Source organism: Bos mutus, chromosome 17 (genome assembly GCF_027580195.1).
Source record: "Bos mutus isolate GX-2022 chromosome 17, NWIPB_WYAK_1.1, whole genome shotgun sequence".
Lineage (NCBI taxonomy): Eukaryota > Metazoa > Chordata > Mammalia > Artiodactyla > Bovidae > Bos > Bos mutus.
The window spans coordinates 65951520-65961365 of NC_091633.1; the positions used below are offsets into that span (position 1 = coordinate 65951520).

The 9846-nt window shown below is 40.6% G+C and overlaps 1 non-coding gene across 1 annotated transcript; it reads right to left on the reverse strand.

Annotated features, from left to right (window-relative positions):
- Nucleotides 1-9288: 9288 nt before the first annotated feature.
- On the reverse strand, nt 9289-9408 carry LOC138991526 (small nucleolar RNA ACA64). Its single transcript, XR_011467506.1, has one exon. It is a non-coding gene; the product is annotated as a small nucleolar RNA ACA64 (small nucleolar RNA).
- Between the last annotated feature and the right edge of the window lie 438 nt (nt 9409-9846).

Sequence of the window (9846 nt, forward strand, 5' to 3'; positions counted from 1 at the left end):
AACCCCATGAACAGTATGAAAAGGCAAAAAAATAGAACACTGAAAGATGAACTCCCCAGGTTGGTACATGTCCAATATGCTACTGGAGAAGAGTGGAGAAATAACTCCAGGAAGAATGAAGAGATGGAGCCAAAGCAAAAACAAAACCCATTTGTGGATGTGACTGGTGATGGAAGTAAAGTTCAGTGCTGTAAAGAGCAATATTGCATAGGAACCTGGAATGTTAGGTCCATGAATCAAGGTAAACTGTGAGATGGCAAGAGTGAACAAACAGGAGATGAACAAACCTGGAATGTTAGGTCCATGAATCAAGGTAAACTGTGAGATGGCAAGAGTGAACAACAACATTTTAGGAATCAGTGAACTAAAATGGACTGGAATGGGTGAATTTAACTGAGATGACCATTATATCTACTATTATGGGCAAGAATCCCTGAGAAGAAATGGAATAGCCATCAAAGTCAACAAAAGAGCCCAAAATGCAGTACTTGGACTCAGTCTGAAAAATGACAGAATGATCTCTGTTTGTTTCCAAGGCAAACCATTCATTATCACAGTAATCTAAGTCTATGCCCCAACCAGTAATGCTGAAGAAGCTGAAGTTGAACAGTTCTATGAAGACCTAAAAGATCTTCTAGAAATAACACCCAAAAAAAGATGTCCTTTTCATTATAGGGGACTGGAATGCAAAAGTAGGAAGTCAAGAGATATCTGGAGTAACAGGCAAATTTGGCCTTGGAGCACAAAAGGAACCCAGGCAAAGGCTAACAGAGTTTTGCCAAGAGAACGCACTGGTCATAGCAAACGCCCTCTTCCAACATCACAAGAGACAACTCTACACAAGGACATCACCAGATGGTCAGTACCGACATCAGGTTGATTATATTCTTTGCAGCCAAACATGGAGAAGCTCTATGCAGTCAGTTGTATAGACAGGGAGCTGGCTGTGGTTCAGATCATGAACTCCTTATGGGCAAATTCAGACTTAAATTGAAGAAAGTTGGGGAAAGCCACTAGACCACTCAGTTCAGTTCGGTTCAGTTGCTCAGTCGTGTCCGACTCTCTGCGACCCCATGAATCACAGCACGCCAGGCCTCCCTGTCCATCACCAACTCCTAGAGTTCACTCAAACTCATGTCCATCAAGTTGGTGATGCCATCCAGCCATCTCATCCTCTGTCATCCCCTTTTACTCCTACACCCAATCCTTCCCAGTATCAGGGTCTATTCCAATCAGTCAACTCTTTGCATCAGGTGGCCAAAGTATTGGAGTTTCAGCTTCAGCATCAGTCCTTCCAATGAACACCCAGGACTGATCTCCTTTAGGATGGACTGGTTGGATCTCCTTGCAGTCCAAGGGACTCTCAAGAGTCTTCTCCAACACCACAGTTCAAAAGCATCAATTCTTCGGTGCTCAGCTTTCTTCACAGTCCAACTCTCACATCCATACATGACCACTGGAAAAACCATAGCCTTGACTAGACAGACTTTAGTTGGCAAAGTAATGTCTCTGCTTTTGAATATGCTATCTAGGTTGGTCATAACTTTCCTTCCAAGGAGTAAGTGTCTTTTAATTTCATGGCTGCAATCACCATCTACAGTGATTTTTGGAACCCCCAAAAATAGTCTGCCACTCTTTGCACTGTTTCCCCATCTATTTCCCATGAAGTGATGGGAATAGATGCCATGATCTTAGTTTTCTGAATGTTGAGCTTTAAGCCAACTTTTTCACTCTCCTCTTTCATTTTCATCAGGAGGCTTTTTAGTTCCCCTTCACTTTCTGCCATAAGGGTGGTGTCATCTGCATATCTGGGGTTATTGATATTTCTCTAGGAAGTCTTGATTACAGCTTCTGCTTCATCCAGCCCAGTGTTTCTCATGATGTACTCTGCATATAAGTTAAATAAGCAGGGTGACAATATACAGCCTTGACTACTGTACTCCTTTTCCTATTTGGAACCAGTCTGTTGTTCCATGTCCAGTTCTAACTGTTGCTTCCTGACCTGCATATAGGTTTCTCAAGAGGCAGGGCAGGTGGTCTGGTATGCCCCAACCAGTAACGCTGAACAAGCTGAAGTTGAACGGTTCTATGTAGACTTACAAGACCTTTTAGAACTAACACCCAAAAAAGATGTTCTTTTCATTATAGGGGACTGGAATGCAAAAGTAGGAAGTCAAGAAACACCTGGGGTAACAGGCAAATTTGACCTTGAAATATGGAATGAAGCAGGGCAAAGGCTAATAGAGTTTTGCCAAGAGAATGCACTGGTCATAGCAAACACCCTCTTCCAACAACACAAGAGAAGACTCTACACATGGACATCACCAGATAGTCAACACCTAAATCAGATTGATTATATTCTTTGCAGCCAAAGATGGAGAAGCTCTATACCATCAGCCAAAACAAGACCGGGAGCTGACTGTGGCTCAGATCATGAACTCCTTATTGCCAAATTCAGACTTAAATTGAAGAAAGTAGGGAAAACCACTAGACCATTCAGGTAAGACCTAAATCAAATCCCTTAAGATATACAGTAGAAGTGACAAATAGATTGAAGGGATTAGATCTGATAGAGTGCCTGAAGAAATATGGAAAGAGGTTTGTGACATTGTACAGGAGGCAGTGATCAAGACCATCCCCAAGAAAAAGAAATGCAAAAAGGCAAAATGGTTGTTTAAGGAGGCTTTAGAAATAGCTGAGAAAAGAAGTGAAAGGCACAGGAGGAATGGAAAGATATACCCATTTGAATGCAAAGATTCAAAGAATAGCAAGGAGAGATAAGAAAGCCTTCCTCAGTGATCAATGCAAAGAAATAGAGGAAAACAACAGAATGGGAAAGACTAGAGACCTCTTTAAGAAAATGAGACATACAAAGGGAATATTTCCTGCAAACATGGGCACAATAAAGGACAGAAATGGTGTGGACCTAACAGAAGCAGATGATATTAAGAAGAGGTGGCAAGAATAACCAAAAGAACTATACAAAAAAGATCTTCATGACCCAGATGACCGTGATGGGGTGATCACTCACCTAGAACCAGACATCCTGGAATGTGAAGTCAAGTGGGCCTTAGGGAGCATCACTTCGAACAAAGCTAGTGGAGGTGATGGAATTCAGTTGAGCTATTTCAGATCCTAAAATGATGCTGTGAAAGTGCTGGACTCAATAAGCCAGCAAATTTGGAAAACTCAGCAGTGGCCACAGGACTGGAAAAGGTCAGTTTTCATTCCAATCCCAAAGAAAGGCAATGCCAAAGAATGCTCAAACTACTGCACAATTGCACTCATCTCCCATACTAGCATAGTAATGCTCAAAATTCTCCAAGACAGGCTTCAACAGCAAGTGAACTGAGAACTTCCAGATGTTCAAGCTGGATTTAGAAAAGGCAGAGGAACCAGAGATCAAATTGCCAACATCCCTTGGATCACAGAAAAAGCAAGAGAGTTCCATAAAAACATCTACTTCTGCTTTACTGACTGTGCCTAAGCCTTTGACTGTGTGGATCACAACAGACTGTGGAAAATTCTTAAAGAGATGGGAATACCAGAACACCTACCTACCTCCTGAGAAATCTGTATGCAGGTCAGGAAACAACAGTTAGAACTGGACATGGAACAACAGACTGATTCCAAACCAGGAAAGGAGTATGTCAAGGCTGTATATTGTCACTCTGCTTATTTAACTTCTACGCAGAGTACATCATGAGAAACGCTGGGCTGGAAGAAGCACAAGTTGGAATTAAGATTGCCGGGAGAAATATCAACAACCTCAGATATGCAGATGACACCACCCTTATGGCAGAAAATGAAGAGGAACTAAAGAGCCTCATGATGAAAGTGAAAGAGGAGAGTGAAAAAGTTGGCTTCCAGCTCAACATTCAGAAAACGAAGATCGTGGCATCTGGTCCCATCACTTCATGGCAAATAGATGGGGAAACAGTGGAAACAGTGGCTGACTTTATTTTTCTGGGCTCCAAGATTGTTGCAGATGGTGATTGCAGCCATGAAATGAAAAGACTTTTACTCCTTGGAAGGAAAGTTATGACCAACCTAGACAGCATATTGATAAGCAGAGACATTACTTTGCCAACGAAAGTCCATCTAGTCAAGGCTATGGTTTTTCCAGTAGTCATGTATGGATGTGAGAGTTGGACTGTGAAGAAGGCTGAGTGCCGAAGAATTGATGCTTTTGAACTGTGGTGTTGGAGAAGACTCTTGCGAGTCCCTTGGACTGCAAGGAGATCCAACCAGTCCATCCTAAAGGAGATCAGTCCTGGGTGTTCATTGGAAGGCCTGATGCTGAAGCTGAAACTCCAATACTTTGGCCACCTGATGTGAAGAGCTGATTCATTTTAAAAGACTGTGATGCTGGAAAAGATTGAGGGCAGTAGGAGAAGGAGACGACAGAGGATAAGATGGTTGGATGGCATCACCGACTCAATGGACGTGGGTTTGGGTAGACTCCGGGGGTTGGTGATGGACAGGGAGGCCTGGCGTGCTCCTGTTCATGGGGTCACAAAGAGTCGGACATGACTGAGCGACTGAACTGATAAGGCTGGTCTAGCGTTATGAACTTTAAAATTTTTTCTGTCTGGAAAAGTTTATTTCTCCTTCGACTCTGAATGATAATCTAGTTGGGTGGAGTATTCTTGATTGAATAATTTTTTCTTTTTAGCATTTTGAATATATTGTGCCACTTCTTCTGGCCTACACAGTGTCTACTGAGAAGTCTAATAGTCTTATAGGGGTTCCCTTGAGTGTAAAAGGTTTTCCTATTTCTGCGTTTAAGGTTGTCTCCTTGTCTTTAACTTTTGACATTGTGGTTATATATCTTAGTGTAGGTCTCTTTGGGTTCATCTTATTTGCAGCTCTATGGGCTTCTTGAATCTGGATGTCTGTTCCCTTCCTCCAGCGTAGGGAAGTTTTTGGGAAGTCATTATTTATTTAAGTTTTTCTGCCTCCTTTTGTCTTCTGGTATTTCTATTATGTGAATGTTGGTCTGCTTGATGTCATCCCACAAGTATATTAAGCTACCTTCATTAAAAATTTTTTTTTTCTGCTGTGATTGGATGAGTTCTACTGACCTGTCGATGTCTTTCTTTGCCTCATCTAGTTGACTGTTGAGTGCCTCTAATGTGTTTTTCAGTCCAGTTATTTATTCCAGCTCATCAACTTCTGTTTGGTACTTTCTTATGTTCTTCCACTTCTTTGCTGTAGTTCTCACTGTGTTCAGACGTTCTTCTTCTACATTCTGTGAGCATCTTTATGAACAATTTAAAAAACTATCGGGTAAATCACATCTCTATTTCATTAAGGATTTTTCCCCTTAAGATTATATCTTGTGCTTTCATTTGAAACAGGTTCCTCTATTTCTTCATTTTTCTTGATTCTGTGTTGGCTGTTTTATCTTATACGTAAAAACCAACTCTTTTTTAAAATGTAATTGAAGTATAGTTGATTTATAATGTATTTATGCTGTACAGTCAAGTGATTCAGTTACATATATATAGACATATATATACACACACATATATTCTTTTTTATATTCTTTTCCATTATGGGTTATCACAGGACATTGAATATAATTCTCTGTGTCATATAGTAGGATCTTTTTTATCCATTTTTAAAATAACAGTTTGTATAAAATAGCCAGGCTTCACTGGTGGCTCAGTGGTAAAGAATCTGCCTGCAATGGAGGAGACACAGGCTTGATCTCTGGGTTAAGAAGATCCCCTGGAAGAGGGCATGGAAACCCACTCCAGTACTATTACCTGAAGAATCCCATGGACAGAGGAGCCTGGCAGGCTGCAGTCCATGGTATAGCAGGAGTCGAACAAGACTGAAGCCACCTAGCACACATACATAAAACAGCCACCTCTTCAGTCTTGAAGGCATGACTTCATGTGGAACATGAACCTTCTTGTTCGACACTGCACTAGCTCTTGCTTGTCTCCCGAACTTTTGTGATTGTCCACACAACCTATTTTAGACTCCCAGGCATTGATGGTGTGCCAAGACCTGTCAGTGTCCCAAAGGGGTTGTTCTTAGTCACTGCCTAGTTTCAAGCTAATTGGAAACCAGACTCTCAGGTAGCAACTTTTAAAGTATGCAAATATATCTACTCCTGTGGGAACACAAGTGTTAAGTCCTGCTGGCCACCAGAGCCAAGTAATAAAGAGGTGCTCCTGGTGGCAGCTACAAAAATTGGGGCAAAAAAGTGTGTGCACTCTCCTTTCTGGGAGCTGCTGGTGAGTTGGAGAGTGCTTAGGAGGAGAATGCAAAGATGTCAGTTTCCAGCCTCCATCTCTGGAGAGTACTCTGGTAGGTCCTTAGAAGTATGTTTAATTAGATGCTTGCCCCTTGGACCAAGGCTTTAATATAACCAAATGAACTCCTTTCATGTAAAATCTAGACTCCTCACAATTGGCTGCCTCTCTGATGGTCCCTGGGGTGGGTGAGTCTGAATGCACTAACCCTTTAAGAGTTGTTTCCCAGTCCTTTGTAGCCTGGTGGGTTTCATGGTTGTAGCCCCACTGGTATTTAAAACTTAATGTTTAGGGGGGAGTTTGTGTGTCTCAGATGTAGGTTTTAAAATTTGGGTGCCCAATGTGGGATTGAAACTCTTTGCTCTTCTGAGAGAAGCTCTACTTTTCGAGTCCCCTCCTGAATTGTGTGTTACAAAGCCAGGGTTGTTTTTAAGCCTGTCCTACCCACTTCAGTGGGGCTTCCCTGGTGGCTCAGTGATAAAGAATCTGCCTACCAATGCACGAGGTACATGTTTGATCCCTGGGTGGGGAAGATCCCCTGGAGAAGGAAATGGCAACTCCCTCTGATATTCTTGCCTGGAGAATCCCATGGACAGAGGAGCCTGGCAGGCTACAGTGCATGGGGTTGCAAAGAGTTGGACATGACTTAGCGAATGGACAACAAGCTACTTCAGTGTGGGTTTTTTCCCCTCATTTCCTCATCTGTAGGAATTGCTTGCTAGTTCTTGCCCTGCCCCACCCCAGAAGAAGTTGTTTATACGTAGCTATACATTTAGTGTGTCTGAGGGATGAGCTGAGTTTAGGATCTTCCCATGTCAAATTTGCCCTAGAATTTTCAAATACTAGTCTTTGAGATCTTTCCAGAGCTCCAGCTACAATTACTACCCTTTAAAAAAACATCCTGTAACTCTAATCATGTTATACCTTGTTTATAGTAATTAAAGAATCTGCCTGCAATGCAGGAGACCTGGGTTCAATCCCTGGGTTGGGAAGATCTGCTGGAGAAGGGAAAGTACTCACTCCAGTATTCTGGCAGTTTTCACTTTCATAGTAATTAGGGTAAAAAGTTTATGGAATTGGGCATGTTTTCTTGCTTAAAAAATGTCACTTAAAATGTTGGTTGGTGATCAAAATAAAATAAAATATAAATTTTGACTCATTAAAATCTGGGAATGTAAGAATTCAAAAAGTGTTGACTTTATTCTGTTTGTGGAATAAACTTTATTTTAAATAAACAAAAAAAGTTTATTTTCCTTACTGGATTACAGTGGTAAAGATGGTGTTGTGTTCATTTTTGTGGCCCCTTTAAGGACTAATGGAATGTTTGGAATTTGTTGGGTTCTTGAAGGTTCTTGAAATATATATAAAATATAGAAAGGAAGGAAAGGAAGGAAGAAAATAAATGTATGTAAAATATTCAAAGAAAGGAACAAAATAAACATATTTGTGCACATACACACATTGTTATCTTCTTTATTCTTAAGGCATGTATTTATATTTAGAGAAATATATTTGCATTGATAGTTTGATGTATTGAACCAGGAACTTCTGATGTTAGATAAGATGGTAAGCTAAGAATGGCTGCTGGCTCTTTCTCATGCACAACAATTCCAGAGACACCAGAAAGGAGATATCCAGAAGTGGAATATAAGAGAAGAATTTCAACCTGATTAAGAACATCAACCAACAATCTATGGCAAATATCATATTTAACAGAACTTAAACGTGATATTATCTAGGCCTGTGTTTGTTATATGTACATGAAACCCTGACAACAGTGGTATAAACATACAAATGTTGGCTTTTTCCTAATAATAAAAAGGAAGTCCAGAGGTGAGCAGCACAGCCCTGTACATGGCCTAAAACTCCCCTCAATCCCTCACATTCAGCTTTTGTTTTCATGCTAAGGTGGTTTCTACCTCTGGCTCTAGACAAGAAGAAGAAGACAGAAAAAAGGGTAGAGAGATGTGGACCAAGCCAGTTGGGCTTTCTGGAAGCTCACCTGGGCATGTCCCCCTAACATCCCATTGTCTTGGACTGCATTACACAACCACCTTTAGTTACAAAAGCAGTTGCATTCTGCCTCTATAAACAAAATTGATTTCTGGTAGAAAGCAAAAAATAACAGAGAGACTTGAAACTGGGCTGACAACTGGTTGTGTCTGCTTGCGTCTTCACTTTAAGTAGAGAAAAGCACGGTGATCCCTCTATGACCACTACTTTCAAGTTAATACTTGATTCTCGGCCATTGCAAAAAGAACAAAAATAAATGTGATATGTAACTGTCAGAGTGCTGTCACATACTTCAGAAAGTGTATCTAGCTGGTTTTAAAAGAAAATAACTTATTAAGCAATGTTAAGTAGCTTGTGCTTAGTCACTCAGTCGTGTCTGACTCTTTGTGACCCCATGAACAGTAGCCCACCAGGCTTCTCTGTCCATGGCATTTTTCAGGCAAGAATACTGGAGTGGGAAATTGCCATTTCCTTCTCCACAGGATCTTCCTGACCCAGGAATTGAACAAGGGTCTCCTGCATTGCAGGCAATTCCTTACTGCTGAGCCACCAGGGAAGCCGATATAATATAAAAAAATTAATCTAAAAAAAATGAAAATAATTATGGAAAAATTGTATGGCTTGATTAGTGAATATTAAGAACACCTAAATAAATGAAGCAACATACCATGCTAATAATGAGATAATTTAACTTTTTTTTTTTAGATCAACAGCTTTATTGAAAGATGAGAGAAGGGGAGGTGGGAGGGAAGCTCAAGAGGGCAGGGGGATATAGTTATACATATAGCAAATTCACTTCTTTGTGTAGCAGAAACTACCATGACACTGTAAAGCGATTATACTCCAATAAAAAATAATAACAAGAGCAGATCCCCTTCCTTCCCACAGTTCTGGTGCTGTAGGACTCAAACTCTGAGCATCCAGGTGTCCTGTGGGTAGAAGACAGGTCAGGGGTCAGATACCAGAATTTAGAACACGCCAGCAGCTGCAGGCAGCCCAGAGCAGAGGTACATGTCAGAGCCTGGGTTTTACCCCCCAACAAGGAGGAGCGAACAGTGAGCTGAGGCCCTGGTGGTTCTGGGCAAGGAATCTCACCTGTGACCAAAGTCACAGGTAATTTTCAACCAATGCCAATGAGATGATTTAACACTTTAAAGATTTAATTCCTCCAAAATTAATCTGCAAGTGCAGTGTGATTTGAAAAACAATTCCAGAAGGATTTTTTGGAGGTAAATCAATAAAATAATTCTGGAATATATTTGGTGAGTTATAAAGAGACAATTTTGGAAAATAAGCCAAAGCAATTGAAACAGTGTCACAGGATCAACTCTTTAAGCCAAGAGGGCAGGGTAGAAAATCAAGAAACAGACCTGTATATAAACGAGAATTTCTTATATGATAGAGAAATAAAGTCAGAAGGAACGATGGAGTATTAGTATTAATAAATGGCACTGAGAAATTTTCTCACTGCAAGGAGAGAAATACAATCAGATCCCCATATTATATAAAAGTAAACTCCAAATGTATTAAAAAATCTAAAGATAAAATATAAAATGAAAAAAGAAAC